Raw genomic sequence first — 25,989 nt, 5'->3', positions numbered from 1 at the left:
TACCTGATGCTGTATGTTATCTAACTTTCTAAGAGATGTTTCTGCTGCTGATCCATACACCACACACCCATAATCGAACACAGATCTAACCAATCCACTATACATGGCCTTTAATGCCATCCTATCTGCCCCCCATTCACTTCCAACTAAACACCTCATTGTATTTATTATTTTCTTACATTTGTTCACTATATTCTAAATATGCACCGCTCATGTAACTCTTTCATCAAACCATATCCCTAAAAACTTAAACTGTTTCACTCTTTCCAGTTCTTGATTATATAATTTTATAATGTTTTTCCTTGTAAAAAACATTCTTTGTTTTGTCAACTGAGAATTTAAAACCCCATTTATATGACCATTCTTCAACTACTGCAATAGCCTCCTGTAACTTTTTAACAATAAAGTCAATATTCCTTCCCCTTTTCCAGATTGCCCCATCATCAGCAAAGAGTGAAAACCCCAGCCCATTATCCAGATCTTCAAATACATCATTTATCATTATGGAAAACAATAAAGGGCTCAGTATACGTCCTTGTGGAATTCCATTTTCGATCACAAACTTTTCTGAATAACTATTTCCTATTCTCACTTTCACTGCTCTTCCTGATAGAAAATCCTTGATCCATCTATACATTTGACCTTTGAAACCTAACTTACATAATTTCGTATGCTCTCCACATCATGTCGTATGCTTTCTCTATGTCAAAGAAGACAGCCACTACACTCTCTCTATTTATTTGTGCTTTTCTTATTTCGTGTTCTAAACACACAGCCGGATCCATTGTATTTCTCCCTCTCCTAAAACCACTCTGATATTTGGATAAAAATTTACTATTTTCCACGTGATACATTAACCTTTAATTCACCATTTTTTCCATTATCTTACCAATATTAGACGTCAAAGCAATAGGTCTATAATTTCCTGGATTTGTACAATCTTTCCCAGGTTTACGTATTGGAACTATCATATCCAACTTTGTGGTTATTTTCTTTCCTCCCAAATTTTATTGTACATTTTTAATAAAACATCCTTGGATAATTCACTGAGATGACTTATCATTAAATAGCAAATCTGATCCATACCTGGAGCTGATTTCCTGGTTATTCTAAGAGATAGATTTAACTCTGACTTCGTAAATGTCATATTTAGTTGATCATTATTGTATTCCTCATTCTGTATTATCTCTTTATACTGCTCCAACGTCCTTTCCCTTCCTCTTTTTCCCTCCTCACTAATATTGTCTGATTTATGTATTTTAACAGAACTTTTCGCCAACATTTCTGCTTTCTCTTCATCTTTTACAGCTGTTGTATCTCCATCCCTTAAAATTGGATACCCAAACTTTCTTTTTATCCCATTCATTCGTTTTATCATTCCCCATACTTGACCTATTTCTGTTTCAACATTTCGTTGTTCTTGTTGCTCTTCGTTTTAATTTTCTTCCTTCTTCTATGAGTTTTACTGTCGGGCTGCGAACCAACTAAATACCTGCAGAGTGCCACCTGCTGTGCTGGAGCAGAAGACAGATGAGTTTCGGGACAGTGGTCCTTACCAGGGGCCTCGGTAAACTTTAGGGAGATCACATCGGATTGGATCAAATCTTGAGAATGGGTTGTTCAAAAAAAAAAAAAAGATTCTGAATTCAGATTAGATCACAAAATCAGGAACAAAAATGTAATAAAACTTTAAAACTGGTCCAAAAAATACAACATTTGTTACATGCAATATATCCACAAATCCCCAAACAGCTGTCAATATCAAACTAAAATATTGTATTTAATTTAAAGTTTTTTTTTTTTTTTTTTAATCACTGATTGTAAACTACATTGACACAATCATAGTTATTTGTGTAAATGCAATGAAAAACTAGAATGCAAAATCACCACGTCCCTTTAGGGGCTCTGTAGAGCATTAGTAATCCAGATTTGGAAATTTAAAAAAGTGTATATCTGGATCAGGGTGATCCAATCCAATTTTGCTTTGAAAAACCAGCACAAAAGTAAGATGGGTTACCTGATCCTGGATCGCAAAACATGGGATTTCCAAATCCAGATCATTCTGATCCGGATTAGACTGGCCCCTAGTTATTACTGCTCTGTTGCAGGACAGCAGATGTGATTTTGCAGGACAATGTGGGACACAAGAGAGAGAGATACATTTATGACTATTAGACTATTGGTTTAAATTGTTTGGAAAGCAATAACATGCTTTATCGCCAGTAAGCTTTGTTAATTGTGACCATCTCTGTGACTGGCCCTCAATTTCAACAAGTTCAGGGGCCAGTTGCATAAATGTAGTCACTGTGTTAAAATCAATCTGTTCTGATTCAAATTAGGGGAATCCAAGCTACGTTTTTGTTATGCAACTCACTTTAAAAAGTTGTAGAGTCTTTAAGGAAATAAAAAATAATAATAGATGACTTAGTTGTAAGACTAGTCTAAGCATTTTATGCAACCGGCACCAGGTGATAAAATGTAATGTACTGAAGCGAATACTGTAACATTCAAGTAGATGAAAGCATGAAACTTGGTACACTTGTGCAGTTTGGGGCCCTGAACATTTTCAGAAATGGAGCCATCGCAAAAACGCCTTGTGGTCGCAATGGTGGCCCTTTTACTTTCTGCCATTACCAAATTATGTATTTTGTATCTCCTGAACCAAACATGATAACACAGAAAAGGTGTGACCATAATGTTTTTATGGTCAAGTATTACAATGATACCATATACACTCTAAACAATATTGTTTGGACGCAACAAAAAATTTACGCAACAGTTCGCATAATTTTTTTGGAGTTAAGGCAACTTTTTCTGAAATTAAGTTCAACTAATAAACTATATTGTGCTATATATACTTAGAAAATTGTGTTAAAACTAACAACTATTAAGTTGAATACTCATAAAAATTAAGTTGTTCGAAGTAGTTTTTTCATATTGTTATAAATTTGATTCAATCATGGACACTGATTACAAAAACTACTAAAATATAATTTTTTTTAATGAAACAGCACTTAATGCTGCCAGAAAACCAATCTTTTAGTATTTTCAACCAAATGCCTTCTGATTGAAACAGCATGTCAAACAATGCCTAGTGAGTCTGTTCTCAACCTAAGCAAACGCTCTACTCTTCAGCACAATGGTAAACTCATACAAACCACCAACATAACAGAAACACTTTTAAATACTAATATAACCGAACACTGAACATTAATAAATCTTCTCCTGTTCTGAATATGAGTTTATTTCCACATTACTGCTCATTATTCAGTCACATGCAAAGCATGCTGGGAACCTGAAACGTGAACTTGAAAAAATGAAGTTTTGGAGCTAATTACATTGAGTTAGTATAACTTAAATAATGTTTTAAACAAACTAACACAGATATTTAAGTTGAAGTTACACACAGTATTACGTTGATGTAATTATCAACATTAAGATATCAGGACAACTCATTCAAAAATGTTTAAAACTTAAAATGTTTAATTAAATCAATAAATTGGCATTTTTTTTACTTACACTAATGCATTAAATTAAGCAGTAGCAACAGATCCACTGAATTATTTTTATAGAGTGTAGTTAATGGGGACTTCAGTGACGTTGTGAGAAGAATTACAATGAAATCGCAATTTTCCAGATTGCCCCATCATCAGCAAAGAGTGAAAACCCCAGCCCATTATCCAGATCTTCAAATACATCATTTATCATTATGGAAAACAATAAAGGGCTCAGTATACGTCCTTGTGGAATTCCATTTTCGATCACAAACTTTTCTGAATAACTATTTCCTATTCTCACTTTCACTGCTCTTCCTGATAGAAAATCCTTGATCCATCTATACATTTGACCTTTGAAACCTAACTTACATAATTTCGTATGCTCTCCACATCATGTCGTATGCTTTCTCTATGTCAAAGAAGACAGCCACTACACTCTCTCTATTTATTTGTGCTTTTCTTATTTCGAGTTCTAAACACACAGCCGGATCCATTGTATTTCTCCCTCTCCTAAAACCACTCTGATATTTGGATAACATTTTACTATTTTCCACGTGATACATTAACCTTTAATTCACCATTTTTTCCATTATCTTACCAATATTAGACGTCAAAGCAATAGGTCTATAATTTCCTGGATTTGTACAATCTTTCCCAGGTTTACGTATTGGAACTAGCATATCCAACTTTGTGGTTATTTTCTTTCCTCCCAAATTTTATTGTACATTTTTAATAAAACATCCTTGGATAATTCACTGAGATGACTTATCATTAAATAGCAAATCTGATCCATACCTGGAGCTGATTTCCTGGTTATTCTAAGAGATAGATTTAACTCTGACTTCGTAAATATCATATTTAGTTGATCATTATTGTATTCCTCACTCTGTATGATCTCTTTATACTGCTCCAACGTCCTTTCCCTTCCTCTTTTTCCCTCCTCACTAATATTGTCTGATTTATGTATTTTAACAGAACTTTTCGCCAACATTTCTGCTTTCTCTTCATCTTTTACAGCTGTTGTATCGCCATCCCTTAAAATTGGATACCCAAACTTTCTTTTTATCCCATTCATTCGTTTTATCATTCCCCATACTTGACCTATTTCTGTTTCAACATTTCGTTGTTCTTGTTGCTCTTCGTTTTAATTTTCTTCCTTCTTCTATGAGTTTTACTGTCGGGCTGCGAACCAACTAAATACCTGCAGAGTGCCACCTGCTGTGCTGGAGCAGAAGACAGATGAGTTTCGGGACAGTGGTCCTTACCAGGGGCCTCGGTAAACTTTAGGGAGATCACATCGGATTGGATCAAATCTTGAGAATGGGTTGTTCAAAAAAAAAAAAAAGATTCTGAATTCAGATTAGATCACAAAATCAGGAACAAAAATGTAATAAAACTTTAAAACTGGTCCAAAAAATACAACATTTGTTACATGCAATATATCCACAAATCCCCAAACAGCTGTCAATATCAAACTAAAATATTGTATTTAATTTAAAGTTTTTTTTTTTTTTTTTTAATCACTGATTGTAAACTACATTGACACAATCATAGTTATTTGTGTAAATGCAATGAAAAACTAGAATGCAAAATCACCACGTCCCTTTAGGGGCTCTGTAGAGCATTAGTAATCCAGATTTGGAAATTTAAAAAAGTGTATATCTGGATCAGGGTGATCCAATCCAATTTTGCTTTGAAAAACCAGCACAAAAGTAAGATGGGTTACCTGATCCTGGATCGCAAAACATGGGATTTCCAAATCCAGATCATTCTGATCCGGATTAGACTGGCCCCTAGTTATTACTGCTCTGTTGCAGGACAGCAGATGTGATTTTGCAGGACAATGTGGGACACAAGAGAGAGAGATACATTTATGACTATTAGACTATTGGTTTAAATTGTTTGGAAAGCAATAACATGCTTTATCGCCAGTAAGCTTTGTTAATTGTGACCATCTCTGTGACTGGCCCTCAATTTCAACAAGTTCAGGGGCCAGTTGCATAAATGTAGTCACTGTGTTAAAATCAATCTGTTCTGATTCAAATTAGGGGAATCCAAGCTACGTTTTTGTTATGCAACTCACTTTAAAAAGTTGTAGAGTCTTTAAGGAAATAAAAAATAATAATAGATGACTTAGTTGTAAGACTAGTCTAAGCATTTTATGCAACCGGCACCAGGTGATAAAATGTAATGTACTGAAGCGAATACTGTAACATTCAAGTAGATGAAAGCATGAAACTTGGTACACTTGTGCAGTTTGGGGCCCTGAACATTTTCAGAAATGGAGCCATCGCAAAAACGCCTTGTGGTCGCAATGGTGGCCCTTTTACTTTCTGCCATTACCAAATTATGTATTTTGTATCTCCTGAACCAAACATGATAACACAGAAAAGGTGTGACCATAATGTTTTTATGGTCAAGTATTACAATGATACCATATACACTCTAAACAATATTGTTTGGACGCAACAAAAAATTTACGCAACAGTTCGCATAATTTTTTTGGAGTTAAGGCAACTTTTTCTGAAATTAAGTTCAACTAATAAACTATATTGTGCTATATATACTTAGAAAATTGTGTTAAAACTAACAACTATTAAGTTGAATACTCATAAAAATTAAGTTGTTCGAAGTAGTTTTTTCATATTGTTATAAATTTGATTCAATCATGGACACTGATTACAAAAACTACTAAAATATAATTTTTTTTAATGAAACAGCACTTAATGCTGCCAGAAAACCAATCTTTTAGTATTTTCAACCAAATGCCTTCTGATTGAAACAGCATGTCAAACAATGCCTAGTGAGTCTGTTCTCAACCTAAGCAAACGCTCTACTCTTCAGCACAATGGTAAACTCATACAAACCACCAACATAACAGAAACACTTTTAAATACTAATATAACCGAACACTGAACATTAATAAATCTTCTCCTGTTCTGAATATGAGTTTATTTCCACATTACTGCTCATTATTCAGTCACATGCAAAGCATGCTGGGAACCTGAAACGTGAACTTGAAAAAATGAAGTTTTGGAGCTAATTACATTGAGTTAGTATAACTTAAATAATGTTTTAAACAAACTAACACAGATATTTAAGTTGAAGTTACACACAGTATTACGTTGATGTAATTATCAACATTAAGATATCAGGACAACTCATTCAAAAATGTTTAAAACTTAAAATGTTTAATTAAATCAATAAATTGGCATTTTTTTTACTTACACTAATGCATTAAATTAAGCAGTAGCAACAGATCCACTGAATTATTTTTATAGAGTGTAGTTAATGGGGACTTCAGTGACGTTGTGAGAAGAATTACAATGAAATCGCAATATCTGAGAAGATGCAAAATGAAATTTCAAGCATATTTCCTGTAAACTTAATTTACAGTCACTCTCTGGGGCCAGAGTTGTCTATTATGTTAGTGTCCACAAGGGGGACACATTTATTTCAGTTGATATTCTCAGTGCAACCTTCCTTCTTGATGAACTGTCACTCTGTCACCTTGGTAGCATTCAGCACTCTGCCTGACTCTACGTTTATTCCTTTATCAGGCACTTTTATCCAAAGCAACTTACAATCGAGGAAAACAACATGCGATTCATCATAAAGAGGCAAATAAACACAGGAAATGCTCGGAATACAAAGTTTTAGACATTGTTCAGATTAGTACAGTATAGAGGGATTAAGGAAAGTGAAGGTTCTTTTTATTAAATTAAGATGCAGTCAAATGCAGGTGCAGTGTTGACTAAAGAGAGATTCGTTTTTCAGCTGTCTCTTGAAAATGGTCAGGGATTCATCATTCCGGATGGGTGTGGGAAGATCGTTCCACCTGCCAAGAATGGTGAGCGAAAACGTTCTGCCTCTCTGTGATGGTACCACGAGGTGTCGCTCACTTACAGATCTCAGGCTTCTGGAGGGGATGTAGATTCGTAAGAGTGAGTGGAAGTAGGCGAGTGCTGAGCCTGTGGCTGTTCTTTATGCAAGCATCAATGTCTTGAACCTGCTTCAGAGTTGCTGTAGCTCTCGGCCGCCTCTCTGACCAGTTTCCTCTGGCTCTTTCATCAGTTTGGAGCGATGTCCTGATCCAGGGAGGCTCTGTGTTGTACCAAATACCTTCCACTTCTTATAATAATAGACTTCATGTGCTTGCTTGATTTACTTAACATAACAGACACAAATTATTTACTCTGAAATGATTGATATATTCTGTTATCTTTGCATTCAAAGGTTTTTGTTGTTGTTGTTGTCTCTTTGTCATTTGGGCTCATGTGATTGATGTTGTGACCCTGATATTTTGTTTTGAGAGAGTGATCTCTGAACTTTTTTCATAGTTATTAAATACATTTTTGAGAAATTTACAATTCATGTTTTTTCCCCCTTTCTTTCCTTTTTTTGTGATTTGTTACTGTGTTACTGAATGTAATTGGTGGCTTTAGAGCTATATGGGAAAAAATATATATTTGACAGTTATTTCTATCTGGCGCCCAAAACAAAAAAGTTAAAATATACTATAATATATAAGTTAAATATATATTAAAAAGTTAATTGTGGTTAAAATTGTACATCCGGATGTCACCACCGTTACAATGTATACTGCTGAATGCTCAAACAAATGCATATGAAATGCTTGTAAAATGTAAAACCAATGTGAAATGCATGCTGTGATGCCAATATGACACATACAAACTCTTTGGATACATATAATTATGAAACACTCAAATACCATTCTTCAAAATACTAATAGTACTAATAATATTCATAATTCAGCTCTTTATTTTATTCATTTTCTTCTTTATTATATCCAACTGATCATTTGTTTTAATAAGTTCATAAACAGTGGACAATTAAGATGAAAAATAGTTCAAATTAAAAATAGAAATGTTGCACAACAATCTTAATACAAAAAATATTGAACAATTAAAAAGCAGTTCATATGGACAGCCATAAAAACAAAACAATTGATCGAGTAAGTGAGTAACTCAGCTACTAACTGGCGATAATTGCACATTTTGTTTGTCTGCTTTATCTAATATACCTGATTCCATTAATTAGCTCGTTAGTGTAGACTGCAAGACCTGAGGCGAAATTGTTTTTGTGTTACTTATTTGTAACAAATACAATAACAGCAATAATAAGAGATTCCTGTTGTGTACAGCAATAAGCTGAAGGATGCTGTTGTCATGGTAACATTCCAGGCTAAGATAATGAAGAAGATACATCGTCTTTCATTGCTCCCTTCATCAAGTGTACTCTAAATGACAAACAAGAGCCCTGTTCCCTCAAAAGTCCCCACTTCCAAGGCCTCTGCTCTAGGACATAGGGATGCTCACTTCTGACTGGAGAGTAAACTATCAGATTTATTAAGCAGTTAAATGTTTATATCAAAAAGGAGCTCTAAGGTAAAGTTGTGATGGATTGATATTTTTAAGTAGTCGCAAGAGGCTTGAATAGTACATTCTTCTTTAAGCTGATTTTATTAACTGAAAGATTAGACAATTAAATGGATCATTACTTGCATGTCAAATCAAAATTAGAAAGACTAATCTTTACATCTCATTTGTTCAGTAGTTGCTTCCCTCAAAAGCGGAGAAGTTTCCCTAACAGCTATGCAGTGAGAATGCTAGATGAGGTAACTAAGTAGTGAGCATCAGTGTCACAGCAATAAATATCCATTCTGAGGGCTAATGGTCACTTTCAGTGTGCTACAAAGTAAGATAGGACCAATCCAAGGAAACACAACATCACAGTCGATAGGTTTCTAAAATGACTGAAGGCTGGAAAAAAAACACAAAAAAACAGGATGTCATTTTTAAAAAAGTTTTCACAATGTATATGAAAATTACATGATTTTATTAAGTTTATTAAGAACATAAACAACGCCGTGAATATAAATGTTTATTTACCACTGTCTGGATTTTTGCCATCAATCCATGAAGACCATGAAGAGAAGACCATGAAGAGAAGAAAAATACAAATAAAAACAATGAATGCATATAAATTCATATAAATCTATTGACACACACTTTATCCAGTTTAGACACTCATCCTCTCTAAAGAGTTGTTTACTTTAAAAAGTTAAGTGCATAATAAAATCCCTAAGTGAGAGAGGAATTATTCTTAACACAACAGAGAGCTCAGAACAGAAAGTATATGCATACTTTTGACGGTTTATAAATCTTAATTTATCAAAATGGTTATATTGTACTTTTGGATTTTATATTTTTGTGTTCTAAAAAAGAAAAGGTTATGCCCATTAGAGAAAGGCAATTAAAATGTGTGGAACAACTCTTATCCAAGTAATGGTAAAATATAAGCATTTTTTTTTAAAATCAAAGCAAATATGAAAGATAACATGAACCATAAATAAAGCAGAATTTCGAGTTCCGGGCAATTACTTTCTGGTGTTGTGCTGACATTTTGACATTCAGTTCAGCTGTAGATCATCTTTGAGATGTTTCTGCACTTTGATTTCACATTGAATAAAAGCCTAAATTAAATCTGTTTCATCATATAAAGCGATCAAGACTTTTCAGAAAATTTGGACTAAACAGCTCAATTCATATGGATTAGTTTCATGATCCCTTTAAGAACTTTTTGAACCATCAAAGTGGTAGTTGCATAGACTGTCAATGGTGAGACAGAAATCTCTCAGATTTCATTTGTGTTCGGAAGATCACGGAAGGTTTGGAACAACATGAGGGTGAGTAAATGATGACAGAATTGTCTTTTTTGCGTGAACTATACACCCTATTTATGGGTGAACTTTGGGTGAACTAACCACCCTGTGCACACTCTTAGACCAATGCACTTACAAACACACACACACACACACACACACACACACACACACAGAAAAGTGGGGACATGGGGTAATGTCCTGAAAAGTCACCTTCTCCTTGTAATACCTATGTTATACCCTTGTCATTATACCAATGTATGTCCTAATCTGTCACATAAACGCGCGCGCACACACACACACACACACACACACACACCTCTTGAGTATCTCCCGGGTACTCATAACTTGTGCAAGGGCTCAAGAATCTGTGAGTGACCGAACAGTTTACGCCTACCTTTAAAGTCACCATGAAATCAAAACTGACATTTTCTATTTTTTATGGAATGATTTATCCATGCACATAATTATTTGTTTTTTAAAAATGAATGTGCCCTCATAATCTTAAATAAAAAAACATTAACTTCCCCTCCCCCTCGCAACAACATCTCTGAGAACAGAGCAAAGAAACATCACTGACGAGCATTTTTATGATGTAATTTCTTGCACTGCTTTTGTAAGGCACACTACAGCAAAATGGTCAACATTGTTGCACATCTCTCTGGTTTTGTTGTTTCTTGCACAATTTCAGCTCTGTTTCCTTCTCACTTTGTTCAATTTGGTTTCACTTTGCTCTGAATTTTGAGCAAATCGTCAATGTTTGTCAGGCTGCAGCTTTTCTCAGAGATTTGTATCTCAATCTGATCAGAATCCTATCTTGGATATATTCATCTTCTGGATCCCCTTACGAATGCCTCCATTGACTCCCCTTCTCTCCACTGATGAAAGTGTGCGCATTCGTATATCAAATTCCTTTAAAGGAATGAAGTGCTCGTCAAATGTCTGAATCACTACTTCATACCCTTACGAAACGAAAAATCTAATCTGATTTGCCACCAGTGAAGCTTCAGAAAGCAGGATGTCCCATTTCTCTCTAATAGCCAGCATCTCTTCCTTTAGGGCCCCAATGTTTTTTGCCTATACATCCAGTGCAATCTTTCCAGATGGAAGAACTAAATTACGGTCTTCAATGTATTGCAGTACTTTGCACCAAACTGTAAGAAGTGCAGAGGCTTCAAAAGACATAAAGTAAATTTTAAGACCACTGGCTTGTGATTTAGACTCACTGGTGAGACTGCGACTTAAACGTATGCTCTCAAGGGCCTCTATTACAGATGGCAGATGTTCTGCAATTGGTCTGACAGCATCTATCCGTGCATGCCAATGGTATCTGACAGCATATGTAAGGAGCAACCAGTCTTCTCTCTCAAAATGGCCCAACATTCAGGGCTAGCCCTGAAAAGGCAGTAAAAGCAGTTTGTTTCCAAAAAATGTGGCTGCCTCTGTATTGGATTGTCACATCTACAAGGTTTAGTGTGTTTTTCCCCCAGTCATTGTTTACTGCATCATGCTTGATGTACCTCAGAAGTAACACATTCTGTTCAGTGTGGGAAAGGTCTGGAGTTGCATCACAAATAACTGAGAAATAAATTGAGTCTTCCCTTTCCTTCACGATTGTCTTTAAAACGTTATTCCCACAGACATCAATGAATTCATTTTGAATATCAGAACTTGTCACCCTTGTTCCTGTCTTTTTATTCCTAATTTTATCCAAGTGGTCTTTAAGGAGGGGATCATAATGTGTCAAAAGTTAAGCTTTGCCAAGGAAATTTCCATTATGCTTATCATCCAGGTTTTTAGTTTTACCACGAAAAGGCAAGTTTTGAGATGCTAAATAGATTTCTAGAACGAATATATTTCTCTGTTTTTCTCCATTTCTGTTTGTAATTGTCAGTCCATTTGCTTATCGATACCACTTCCTGCTAATATCGAGTGCTGTAGATTTTTCCATTTAAAATAGCAAGTGCAGTGGACTTTGCTGCTTTCATGATCTGGAAGCTGTCATACATCCTGCGCCATGATACTTCAGACATCTTGTATCCATCTCTATTGCTTAGAACACTCTGGGAACCACTTTTCAGTTAATTTGAGAAACGCAAGCATGGAATACAGTAGAAAGCAGTCTTGTGCTTTTGCTGTATGCAAGTCAATCCCTTCTGAGCTTTTCTCTTCCATCGGCAGCTTTTGTGAACTGCAAATATTCTGGAAATTGTTTCCCTTGAGAATCTACTGGCATCTCCTTCAACATGTCTGCAAACTTTGTTGCTAACTTTCTGACAATTATCTCCCTTTCGATATCCATTGATTTGTCTGGCCATAGACCTGTGTCATTAGTTATAGGTAATCTGTGTTCTCATCTCCCTCATCACCAAACTTTCTACTCTGCCTCTTTTCTTCAGCTAGACTTTTGTTGTCTTGACTGTACTGCCTACTTCTATCATCAATGTCACTTCTTCCGTCCTTGACCTGATTTTCCTGCCCAGCACTTTTCTCCAATGTGATGGATCTGGACAAGGCGATATGTTCGACATACTAATAAAATAAGTCCGTAAATTTTAGACTGTAAATTAAGAGAACTACACCATATTAATTATATATGCACACATATCTCATGAGCTGTTACACACTGACACCATTTACATGATCAAATTAAAATTAAATAATTTTATATAAATAATAACAACTATAAAGCTTGTTTTCTAAAGCTCACCTTTTTCCTTAAATATCTCAGTCACCTCCTCCTTCTCCCCCTGTCTCAGATCTCCTTTAGTTGATGCATGAGTGGTTATCCCTGACACAGAGTTTGTTTCTGACACAGAAGGGATAGTTTATAAGTCAAGGAATAGCTTGTACAAGAACAAGGACATTATTATTATAGTTTATCTGCTTTATCAGACTGGTTTATCAATGGGTTTCTCCAATTCAATGAAATGAAATGACTGAATGAACGGACAGTTAAAGCAGATTTATATGACTACAGTGTATATTTCGATCGATTCCTCACAGAGAGCTGTTCTGATGCTTCGGAAATTTGAATATACACCAGGGTAGGAAAAGCTAAATTAAGCGAAATATCTTTAATAAAAAACCTGGTCCAGAGCACTCAGGACCCCAGATTGGGCCAAAGGTTCACCTTTCAACAGTACAAAGAACCAAAGTACAACTAATACAATTCAAGAGTGGCTTAGGGTTGACTCTGTGAATAAACATTGAGTGGCCCAGAGTCCAGACTTGAACCCAAAATCCCTAAATCCAGATGTGCAAAGCTTGTTGCATTATACCCAAAAAGTTGGCTATAATTAAATGTTTCAGCTAAGTGAGTAAAGGATCTAAATACTTCTGTCAATATGATATTACCATTTATTTTTAATACATTTGTGTTTAAAAAAATCTGGTTTTATATCTGGTTTTTATATTATAAATCTGGTTTTGCTTTGTCCCAAGGTATGATGAAGTGTAGACTGATGTGAAAAATAAATAAATAAAGCATTTTAGCATAAGACTGCAACATAACAAAAGGGCACACTGCGCTTAACCCCAGGTTATCATCGTTCTTACCACTGCTTTCCCCCAGGGTTATATGAATCCCTGTTTTGGAGCAAGGTGCCTGAGGTGACTGTGGCAAGGAATATAAACTCCATTACCAACACCATTATTAAAGGAAAGCACTTGGAGTTGCTTTCAGTTTAGCTAAGTGCTTCAATTTACCAGAGTTGTATCCCTGTTCAACTTTAATATAATTATTTAAATATGATGATTTTGTAAGAATCACAGAAATTCCCTTGGAGGAGTATTTATCCTCCCTACACATGTTATTCCTCTCTTTCAGTAGAGTTTACACATTAACCACAATGGCCAAGTTATTTTGGAAGTGGATTTGAAAGTGTGTAATGTAAGCTTAAAGACACTGTTCACCGAACTGCATTTCCCTCCCTGTCAAGATGAGTTAAAAGTATCCCTGGGTTGAGGAGTCTGGGGGTAGCTTTGTCAATGGAAATGGCTCTTTGCACTGTGTTGCCTTAATAATCGGACACACCTGGCTGAAACCTTTCCACCACACTGTTAGGTGTGCACGCTTACAACATTTACCAAGCCCTGTGCAAGTACTTCACCTCTCATCTTTGTTGTGATCACAGTTCTTGGCCCATGCAGGTTAAAACCCTGTGTATTCACTTATATACCCCTACCAACTAAAGTAAATGTTTTTTCTGCCACCCTAACACGCTTTGCATCTCATCTTTTGTAACCTGAGATACAAAAAAATCAAGTCCCATCCAATTTTTTTCCCTGTTTGAGATACGGATTCACTTGAGCCCAGCTCAAACATACCTCTCTGTAATTTTCAAGTACTTAATTTAGCTGGTTCAGGCATGTTTCATTTGGTCGTTTGTGGTACAATGGGTGCACACAGATCAAACTAAACATCACTGACCCAGTATTTTTATGACGTCATGTTTTGCACCATTTCTGTGTGGCACACCCCTTCTCTCTGGTTATGTGTTTTGTTGTATCTTGTGCAATTTCACCCCTCCTTCCTTCTCACTTTGTTCATTTTGGTTTCACTTTGCTCAGAATTTTGAGCAAATCGTAAATGTTTGTCAATGTTCCTGGAAGCTGCAGCTTTACAGAGATTCATCTTTCAATCTGATCAGAATCCTATCTTGGATGTATTCATCTTCTGGGTCCCCTTACAAATGCCTCCATTGTCTCCCCTTCTCTGTGACTCCACTGATGAAAGTCTGCACATTCGTGTATCAAATTCTCTCAAAGGAATGAAGTTCTCGTCAAATGTCTGAATCACTACTTCATAGTTTTCATCATTATCGAATGCAAATCATTTGAATATACTCTCTGCTTCCTTCACCATGGAATAGATGAACTGCACATTGCCAAACTTTTCGTGAATTTGAACTTGAGCATGGTCTTCACTCAACAAGGACATATGCCAACAAAATTAACACAGTCCACCTGAACTATTATCCCTCTTCTGCCACTGTTGTGAAACATAAGGACTTCCATGCATATCTGAACGTGAACACTTTACTGAATATGTCCACATATATAGATCACATACAGAATGACCAATTGGAAAGCTTGTTACAAAATCCATCTACTATTCATCACAGAGTCTCCTGATAAATTCTGAGGCAGTAACAGCAACGACCGACAACAAGGTTAGCGTCCCCTGAGCAAACTGTCCCTTCTGTTTAAAAACAGAAACTTATTAAAAATACTAAGAACCCCTTATAGTTCCCTCACAAACCCATCTGGGGAACCCTGATTTACGTTATCATTTGGTGTCAAAGCAATATGGAGGCAATCCAAATACATTGGAGATCAACTCTCTATTTTGTGTGAATAAAAGCTTCAAAAGATCCACAAATGCAGAAGACCATTCACAATATACTAATGCAGTCACCTCTGTATTTTTTGCCACATGAATACATTATTGCATACATATATACCAACGCTCCTTGTGTATTAGTGGACTATACTGTAAGCTTTAAAATCCATGTAAGCTTCTTATTACACTTTGATTCTTGATTTTTATTAATTGCCCTGTGCATTCTTGGATTTACATGTGCATTTGTTGCAGTGTCTGTGAAAAAAAGATTAACAAAAATCCAGCTTCACTCCAGAAAATGCCAACTTTTCTGGGCACTCTTTCGTTATTGATGTTTTTGTCACATTGGATTTACACACACACATACTAGGGTGACTGGCTGATTATTGTTCTGTTGCAGATCAGCAGATGTAATGCAGGACACATGGTAGAAAAATAACCTGCTATTATTAGAGGTTCCTGCACTAGCTAGAACATGAGCTTCTTATTACACTTTGATTCTTGATTTTTGTTAATTGCCCTGCGCATTCCTGGATTTACATGTGCATTTGTTGCAGTGTCTGTGAAAAAAAGATTAACAAAAATCCAGCTTCACTCCAGAAAATGCCAACTTTTCTGGGCACTCTTTCGTTATTGATGTTTTTGTCACATTGGATTTACACACACACATACTAGGGTGACTGGCTGATTATTGTTCTGTTGCAGATCAGCAGATGTAATGCAGGACACATGGTAGAGAAATAACCTGCTATTATTAGAGGTTCCTGCACTAGCTAGAACATGTTTTTTTTTTGTTTTTTTGTTTTTCAATTGTGGATGAAACAAAATGCCAAGATTATAACCTAAATTTAAATACAGGACACTGCTTATGACTTGCGGGAAGCATGCAATGATGCAAATTCTTCAATATCAGTTCACTTCCATGATTTAAAGGGGTCCTATTATGCTTTTTCACTTTTTGAATTTTAGTCAGTGTGTAGTGTGTATGTTTGGGCATAAAAAAAAATCAAACTTACAAATGTCAAAGTCCACTCCAAAGGGAGATATTTCGTTTTTTAAAAATCCCTTTTCAAGAACTACAACGAACGGCTCGTTTTTATGTACAGCCGTTACCGGGGAAACCGGTAACAGTTTCACTGCAATTCATGTTATAATGTTAGAATTAAATAACAGTAAAAATAATACATATGCACTTATCTGTACATAGTGAATGCAGTTATTTTTAAGTGGTTGTTGACATCCTATCTAAAACATGATTTAGCCAACAAAAAAACAACAACAATAACGTTACCACTCTAATATGTCTTGCAATATCCGTGCGTACAAAGGTTCTGTACGATCCTCTTGTTCAATATTCTCTGGGTCTGAATCTGGCTCAAATTGATATGGCAATATTGACGCCATCCTTAACTAGCTGCTTTGGCAAGGGACGTGGCAGTACTGAAACACCGTCTAAGCTGTTCACCAATCACAACGCACTGGGACAGCTAACCAATCACATCACGCCCGGAAGGCGGGCGTTCATCAAACCTGGAACTAATCGAGCCGTTTGTGCCAGACTGGGGAGAAATGTATTGTAATAATGTAAATTATGTAAAAAACAATGCGTTTTTCGAACCACCAAGCATGAGAGCATGTTCTAGTACAGCCCCAAAACAAATTCAAGACATTGTAAAAGAGCATAATAGGACCCCTTTAAGATGGATCAAGTTCATACCAACAAAGAATCACAGTTGAGTTCATATAAACCATACCCCACACCACCTCAAGTAGTATGGTTCACCAGTGCAGGGAGTCCAATCCTGGTCCTGGAGGATCACTGTCCTGCAGAGTTCGGCTCCAACCCTAATCAAACAAACCTGAACCAGCTCATGACCCTCTAGAAGCAGGATTGGACACTAATGCATGTCTGAGTTTGGAAGAATGATTTGACACCAACCAAACAACTTGAACTCTAAGGGCAAACAGACTCGGGTCCACATTATTAACTTGAGTGTGAAAGCATCCTTATGCGGACCTCTCTAGGCTAGGTGCTCTGCAGGCCTATTTGAAAACTTTCACTACTAACCTTTAGGATGAACAGTGAAAATGGTCTCCATGCCCGCATGGATGTGGTCGGTCACATGGCAGTGAAGCAGCCACTGCCCAGGACTTCCTGCAGTCAGTTCAATGGTCTGAAATGTTCCTGGGAACAGGTCATAAACATCAGCTCGATGAGAATGATTCATCTGAGGGAGAGAAAATCAGAGTGTTTAAGAGACATTTTAACACTGTATTGTATTGACATTTTAACACTGTATCACTGTAAGCTGTATTTATGCATTAGCGTGTTTCGGGAGTGGATCTATCGGGGTGGCATGGAGGGGAGGTCACCCTAGCATTCGGTATCTCAATGTATAAAATGTAAATGTAAGCAGTGTCTCCTAGTCTGCTTTTAGCAGCAGAGCTTCAATGTGATGAGATAAAAAAAGACTATGTACTGCACAGTAATGGTACAAATGTCATTCTATCACTTGGTATTCATAAAAAAAAATCTTATGAACCAATCTTTATAGTAAATCAAAAACACAGTGGAGCCCAACTAATGAAAAATGCTTCTTATAGGCCAGTTCTTTTAATTAATGATGCAAAAAGACTTGCAAACACTCAGTTTGAATTCTCAGACTGCCCTCTCTGCTTTTATTATTCATATAGATCTTTTTGCCATCAGAGGAAAAAAACTAAATACAAAATAAATACACAAACAAATAAAAATGGCAGAATGGCAGCTATAATAACATGTTGGGTAAGAATCTAATCTTAATTATTTCCCTTAATTACATACGCAATGTTAATTAATTGTAAGTATATTCAGTGTTTATGTGTTTGACATCATAGAGTTTACTGTTATTTTTGGTACTGATGTGTAAATGGTAAAACAAACTGTTTTTGCTTGTGTGAAAAGCACATGTGGTAAATTAACTGGAAAAGGTGATCCGGCAATTTACCATTCTTAATGTGTGACAGCGTCTACTGTCTTCTTGCCCTGGATATTCTTTTTTTTTCCAGTTATTTTTAAACAGTAAAATTATAGTTTTGTGGTTCCTCTGAGGAAATGCACCTGATTCACATATTTACGGACATAAATGTGTATGTTCGTAAATTCACAAGAAATATGCATTGACGCTTGCTTTGCCATCAACACTCCTCATTGTCCTCATGCCACCCCCTTGCCACGCCATAAATATTTTTTAATCTGCCCTGGTGTGTTTATGTATGTACTTTGTAAGTGAAGCTCTGAGCATGGAAATGCACAGTGTGCATATCCACTTCATTCCCCAGTCCTATCAAATACCACTCGGTCTTGTCATTCTCTGTCATATTTAACCCATGGAGGTTAGCATACATCTTTCCGTTAATGCCTGTGGAAGAGAGAGAGAATTTTGTTCTTCAAAAAAGTAAAACTGAAGGCACCATGTATTTCTCCAGTAAACTTGTAACACAGACAATGACACACACACACACACACACACACACACACACACACACACACACAATTACCATGCATTTTGTTGCTCTCCATAAAGTCCCCATCATATTTGTCAAACTTTTCTGGGTCTGCATTGAGGTAAGTTTTTATGTTTTCATCCAGGTAGTGGGACTCATTTTCATCAAACACCATAAAAAGGAGGGCAAACTCAAAAAAGAAAAACTGAAGGCACCATGTATCTCTCCAATAAACTTGTCACACACACAAACACACACACACACACACACACACACACACACACACACACACACAATTACCATGCATTTTGTTGCTCTCCATAAAGTCCCCATCATATTTGTCAAACTTTTCTGGGTCTGCATTGAGGTAAGTTTTTATGTTTTCATCCAGGTAGTGGGACTCATTTTCATCAAACACCATAAAAAGGAGGGCAAACTCTTTATCAATGTCTTTTCTACGTCTGTCGCTGTTCAGGATGTTTTTGTGGCACACTATCAGTGGACCCACCAAACCACTCATCAAGTCCTGAAGAACATTCACATAGTAGAGCTGTAAATCTACAATCATACTGTAAAAACTCACATTATCAACTTCACTTTTTGCTTTCATCTTTATACCTTCACTAAGCTGACAGAGGAGTAGTAGGCAAACGTTATACAGTTTGGATCACTGGGACCCGGACCTGATCGTTTTGGAATGGTCCAGTTGTATGTCAGCATATGACCTATAACACACGTAACACATGCACACAGAGAGGTATACTTATTTGTATACTATTGAATCCCTCCTGCCCATATAAAAAGACAAATTAGACAAATCTTTGTAATAACACACCTGGTTGAACACCGTCCTGATGGGTTTTACTGGTCTTCACTCCATGGGCATGAATAGAATATGGCCTCCTGGCATTGTTTTTAAACACAACTTGAATCCTCTCACCAACCTCAGCTCTAATGATGGGACCTGCAGATAAAATGAGAGTCACTATAGAATCACAAAAGCAAAGGTAATGAGCTAAAACAAAGAGTCCTGCTTTATCAATAGTGAATATTCATCTAACACATCTTTAAATGTGTGACGCTTATTGTTTCTAATTACATCTCATATATATATATATAATTTCATACGTGAAAACGTGAAATTCATGTGCTTTTTCTGTATATATATATATATATATATATATATATATATATATATGTATATACACAGTGGAGATGAAAATTAGAGTACAACCTACAATGTTCTAAATTTCAAGGTCACTGATCAAAATTAGAGAACATATACCTCCAAATTATTGGTGTTAAATTGGTGCCTGGTACTGATTCCCTTAATTATCTGACAAACCCTATTTAACTAGCAGCATTCCTCCAATTTTCACTGAGATTGCAAGATGGCGGGCCACTCTAAGGTGACTGAAAGCCTGCGACAGGAGGTGGTCCAGACGAAGACCAAAGGGATGACCCTTTCAGCCACTGCAAGAGAAGATTGTCGTTCCAATCTGTGATTTCTCAAATTTCGCAGCTTTACAATGACAATAATTTATTCAAGTCCCCCAGAAAGGCTGGTTGTCCATGTAAGACAAATGCACGAGAGGACAGTATGATGCAGAGACTCTCAAAGGGGAATCGGTTCAGCACTGCAGCTGGAATTGCTCACCAGTTCAGTGCTGAACAGGGTATGGATCTGTCTCGACGTTTAATGTAAGTTGGACTGAAAGCGCACTCTGCAGTGATGAAGCCTCTCATCAGCAGAAAGAATCAGAAGGCTGAGCTCACCTTTGCTGAGGAGCTTGTTGTGTGGAGAGAGAACTGGTCCAAAGTTCACTTTAGTGATGAGAGCAAGTTTCATTTATTTGGGTCAGATGTGAAACAAACTGGGGAAAGACTGAAGCTTGAGTGCGTAAAGAAGTAAATGAAAGGTGGAGGAAGTGTCATGGCTTGAGGGATGTTTTCAGCAGCAGGAGTTGTGCCTCTTATACAGATACATGTCAGAAGAATGCAAATGTTTAGAACCTCCTTCAGCAGCATGCGGTTCCTTCCCTGCAAGCATCTCCCAATCAGCCTGCAATTTTCATGCAAGTCAATGTCCCCATTACACTGCAAAACGGACAAAGCAGTTCCTTGAATTGGACTGAAAGCGCACTCTGCAGTGATGAAGCCTCTCATCAGCAGAAAGAATCAGAAGGCTGAGCTCACCTTTGCTGAGGAGCTTGTTGTGTGGAGAGAGAACTGGTCCAAAGTTCACTTTAGTGATGAGAGCAAGTTTCATTTATTTGGGTCAGATGTGAAACAAACTGGGGAAAGACTGAAGCTTGAGTGCGTAAAGAAGTAAATGAAAGGTGGAGGAAGTGTCATGGCTTGAGGGATGTTTTCAGCAGCAGGAGTTGTGCCTCTTATACAGATACATGTCAGAAGAATGCAAATGTTTAGAACCTCCTTCAGCAGCATGCGGTTCCTTCCCTGCAAGCATCTCCCAATCAGCCTGCAATTTTCATGCAAGTCAATGTCCCCATTACACTGCAAAACGGACAAAGCAGTTCCTTGAAGCTAACAACACTGCAATAATGAAATGGCTGGCCCAGAGTCCTGATCTAAACCCGACTGAAAATCTCTGAAAAATCTTTGGCAGAAGGTTATGGCTAAGAAACCCACTACAGCCCATGATCTATGGAAGAGACTTGAAGAAGAGTGGACCAAGATCACACCAGCGCAGAGTGAGAAACTACTAATGTCCTGCAGCCGCAGATGTGCTGAAGTCACTCAAAGCAGGGGCTTCTACACTTCCTACTAATTTTTGACAGCTGTAACCTTCCAAAATTTTAGTTGTGATCTTCTTTCGTGCTACATTGGTTACTGTTCTCGAATTTTGATCACTCTGTTTTCACAAAATAAACATTTTTGTTGAAATATCTTGTTATTTTGTCAAACATGTTAGTATAACAGTGGTATACCCACAGATAATATTCCTTCAAATTTTCAGCGGGATCTGAGAGACGCGTCTTTATGCGCACGCTTCGGATGTGTCAGTCAGCGTGATCATTTTGTTTACATCACCATTGGTTTGAACATCACATTTCACTGGTTCAGACTCATGCCATCGAGAATTCGCTAGGAACATTCACAAAGCTGGAATGCTGCGCTTTACAACTAAACCAAACTTGTGCTGAGGAGAAGCACCAATCGTCAAGAAGCGAGCAGAGAAAAAGGTACACCTCTCAAAAAACATACAAATAAAGAAAATATTCGATGTTTAATTACTATTTGGAGCATTGGGATCGCTGGCCTGTAACATCTTGTGATCCATGACAATGAGTAACAAATGATTAAAATAATTAAAAATAAAACTATTTGAAAAAAGCTGAAAAAAAAACTTTGGACACCAAACTCTGCAATTATAGAATCACCCCCATACACACACACACACACACACACATTTATATGTACTGTATGTATGTATGATTATTGAGAAGCAGGTTTAAAAAAAACAACTTACAGAATTACAAGATTTACAACTAAATCTTAAGGAGTGTTTTCAGAAGAAAAAAAGGAGTTTACAATTCACACTTCCAAAGTCAGATGTGCCATACCCATTATTTCCAAGTGCTCCTCCTCTGGATGCCTGGGTTTCCTTTTGGTAAAGGTTTCATCTATGTATTCACGAAACACCACCTTCTTATATTTACCACCAATCAGATTTTCTGATTGTTCAAGAAAAACACTTCCAGGGCTGAGTAAAGCAGGAAAGAAAAAGGGAAAAAAACGATAATGTGTGCATCAATGTGTCTAAATGTGTACACATTCTAGTAATCCTAAAATAACAGTAAATAGGTAAAACTGTGTGGCTAGCTTTGTGTGAAATATTGAGTCTTAAGCACACATATGCTTTTAAGTTTGTGTGTATACCTTTCCTCCAGTGTAGTATTGTGTTTCTCCAATTCCCATGTGCGGTTTGGGGCATAATTCCACTCAACTTCCTCTGCTGCTATATAGTACCACACTGTGGAGGAGAAATGTTCTGCTGCAGGAGTCACTGTCGAACAGGCCTTGACTTCGTAATGTTGACGCATGCCAGCTTCGTAGTGTTCACCTGTACGACAGCTCAGCTCAAACTGGCCTGAGATAGAAGAGCATACTGATGAGCAAATGTTTACTGTCAAAGGAATAATATAATCTGCATTTTGTTTATATCTTTTAATCATTTAACAAAACAACAATCCCTTACAAAAAATAAGTTTATTCAAGTGTGCTATCAGTATACTTCTTTTAAACTAAAAATAGGAAAGTGTACTTTGAGTCTACTTTTTATGTACTTCTCAGAAATGTGCTTAAAATAACATTTAAGTATACTTGACTTATACTTAGAAAAAGTCTAAATATATTTGAGCTATACTTGTGCTCCGGGAATCCATGTTTTCATTGTTATACTGTAGGGGGCGCTAGTACACATCTTCTGTACAGAATTTCCAAAAAACACAAGTGAAGAAGAAACCGAAACAACAGATGCTTCCACGTGTATTCTAACACAATCCTCAGACATAAAACAGCATCAAAACTGTGTAACATTATGGAATAAAATGTCGACCCATGAAGAGGTACTAATGACCGTCAAGCTTTGGGGTGTTGATCGACTCCAGCTACGTTTTGATTATAATTCTGAATCCAATTCATAGCCTTTTTTTCTTGGTTCAAAATATTGTGCATTTATTTCTTAATTTTTTTATTTATGAAACTTACCCACATTCGAGTGTTTATAAAGAATAGAATGCATGACGCTAGAATAAAATGTTTTTGTTTATATACAGATACCCTGTTCTTTCTTTTGATGTTTTGTATGTTCAGATATTCATAACAAAATCTATACAAATTAGGGTTGCAAAGGGGTAGAAAAGTTTCGGTAAATTTCCGGAAACTTTCCAAACATCCCTGGAATATTCCCAAAAATCCTGGAAAGTTTCCAAAATTTACTGGAAATGTTCCACTTTTTTGCAACACTAATACAAATTAATACCTAAATAGGGACATATACTTAAAAGTATACTTTTATATACTAGAAAGTGGGCCAATTTAGTCCAAAGGAGTATTGAAATAGTACACTTACAAGTATACTACTAGTACACTGATATTTGTATACTTACTACATAAAGTATACTTAAAAATGTACTTGAACTTTACTTAAGTATACTTACTAAAATAAACTTGAAGTATACTACTTTTTGGTAAGGGATAACAAGCCTTTCATACATTATACATTTTATACCTAGCAACTGTATATAAAAGCATCTAATCTTCCCTAACTTTGTTACACCATTGTCGTGCCAAATCCTACACCCCCTTGAACCCTAGCTGTTCCTATAATCTTTTGGATTATGATGTAGCTGATCAAATAATTCATAATTAAGTCATGATTAAACTACTCCAATGTAGATAACACAGTATGTTTGATATAGTTTGTCTGGATGTTACATTGGTGGTAATATCTTTCTATTGTGACAGCTCAAAAAAATTATGTTCCTGTCTGTGTTGCTGCTGAGCATTTTGTGTTTGTGAAACCACGTTTTGCTGTGTAAATTGCTAAATATAACTTCAGTATTGTCATATGTCATATGTGGCATCACAAATAAACGGGAAATTTGAGATAAAAATGGGCAGAAAAAAATATAGTGAGGATAACATTTTGTCTCATGAAAGTATTCCAAGAACAGTTTACAAATTTTCAAGAAGTGTTCAGTTTTCTGTCTCACTGTCACTTCATTTAAGAGCATGCAAATGAATATAAAACCCAGTGGTAATAAACAGGAAGCACTACTGACTTGTTATTAAGTCGTCTAGCCAGTGAAGTTTCAAAGGCTGTACTGTCAAAGTGGTCAGTTTAGAAAGAATACCAAACTATGCTGTTAGGGGGTTATAGGGTCTGTTGAGAAAAAGAAAAAAGACACCTAAAAACTAAAAAAACTCTAAAAAAGTTGGAACAGGACTAGAAAGAGTCTAGTATAATAGATGCTTCAGCGAAGGCAGGTTGAATCGAGGTCAGGAAATATTTTGTTTAGTTTAGCTCTGGACAAGTGAGTCCTGTGCACCACCCTGAACTGAATGAGTGTGTCTGGCATAAAGTGTGATGTGTGTATTCAGTCAAGGTTTGAGTACCAAATATTTTCCTCAAGCACCATGTTTAGTACAGACTCCCAAAGCACCCTCAACAAACCCATTAAGGGAGTTTGTTTTGTAATAATCCCCGTCTGAGTGGGTAACAGCAGACAACAGGGTGGAGTAGTGGTAGAGCAGGTGATGAACAGCAGTTATTGTTACACAGTACAGGTTCAGCGGTACAGTGCAGTGATGAGTAGATGACAAATGGGCACAACAATGGATGACCAGAGATAAAGTATTGCAGTGAATGTCTAGAATGGTATACATTCTGAATGGTACTTGGATTAATATTATCATATCATTTTAGGTCTAATGTTTACAAATAGCAGATCAACTGTTTTACTGGTTGTAACTTGACCTATTATATGGTTTGCAGAGTCATGTTCGAGTTTCGAGTGACTCACACATACTGTTGGGATTTAACCCAAGGTGGCATATACTACACAACCAAGTGTTAGCTTGAATCATAAGTGGGTACGCAAACCTTATTTTACTCATAAATAAAAAAAAACATTCTAAAACCCCATAAGAATATCATGAGATATCTGGGTTTTGACTTCATCCCTGTATTGCTGTCCTCGACATGAGGTGAGGTTATCTAAAGTCAGCATGACACACTGTCGGTGCCACGATTCTTTCATGAGGACAAAACTGATTTTCATTTTATCTTGTGTTTCAGATTGTTTTTTTCAGCGTTGCAAACAGCCTAGTAAAAATGCACGACACTATGACTTATCCTGGACTGAGATGGAATTAAGGTTTGTCAGAATAGATGGCTGAAATGTGTTGGACAGCTTTTCTTTAACTCTTTCTCCGCCTGAATTTTCTGG

General features: G+C 36.5%; 1 pseudogene; it reads right to left on the bottom strand.

Moving 5' to 3' along the window:
• Positions 1-8,359: 8,359 nt before the first annotated feature.
• Positions 8,360-25,989, bottom strand: part of LOC107598623 (hephaestin-like protein 1) — a 32,622-nt pseudogene continuing 14,992 nt past the window's right edge.

Source organism: Sinocyclocheilus grahami, unplaced genomic scaffold (assembly GCF_001515645.1).
Source record: "Sinocyclocheilus grahami isolate Dianchi unplaced genomic scaffold, SAMN03320097.WGS_v1.1 scaffold253.1, whole genome shotgun sequence".
NCBI lineage: Eukaryota > Metazoa > Chordata > Actinopteri > Cypriniformes > Cyprinidae > Sinocyclocheilus > Sinocyclocheilus grahami.
The sequence above is the reverse complement of the archived record's forward strand: the minus strand, read 5'-3'. Positions and strand labels throughout refer to the sequence as shown.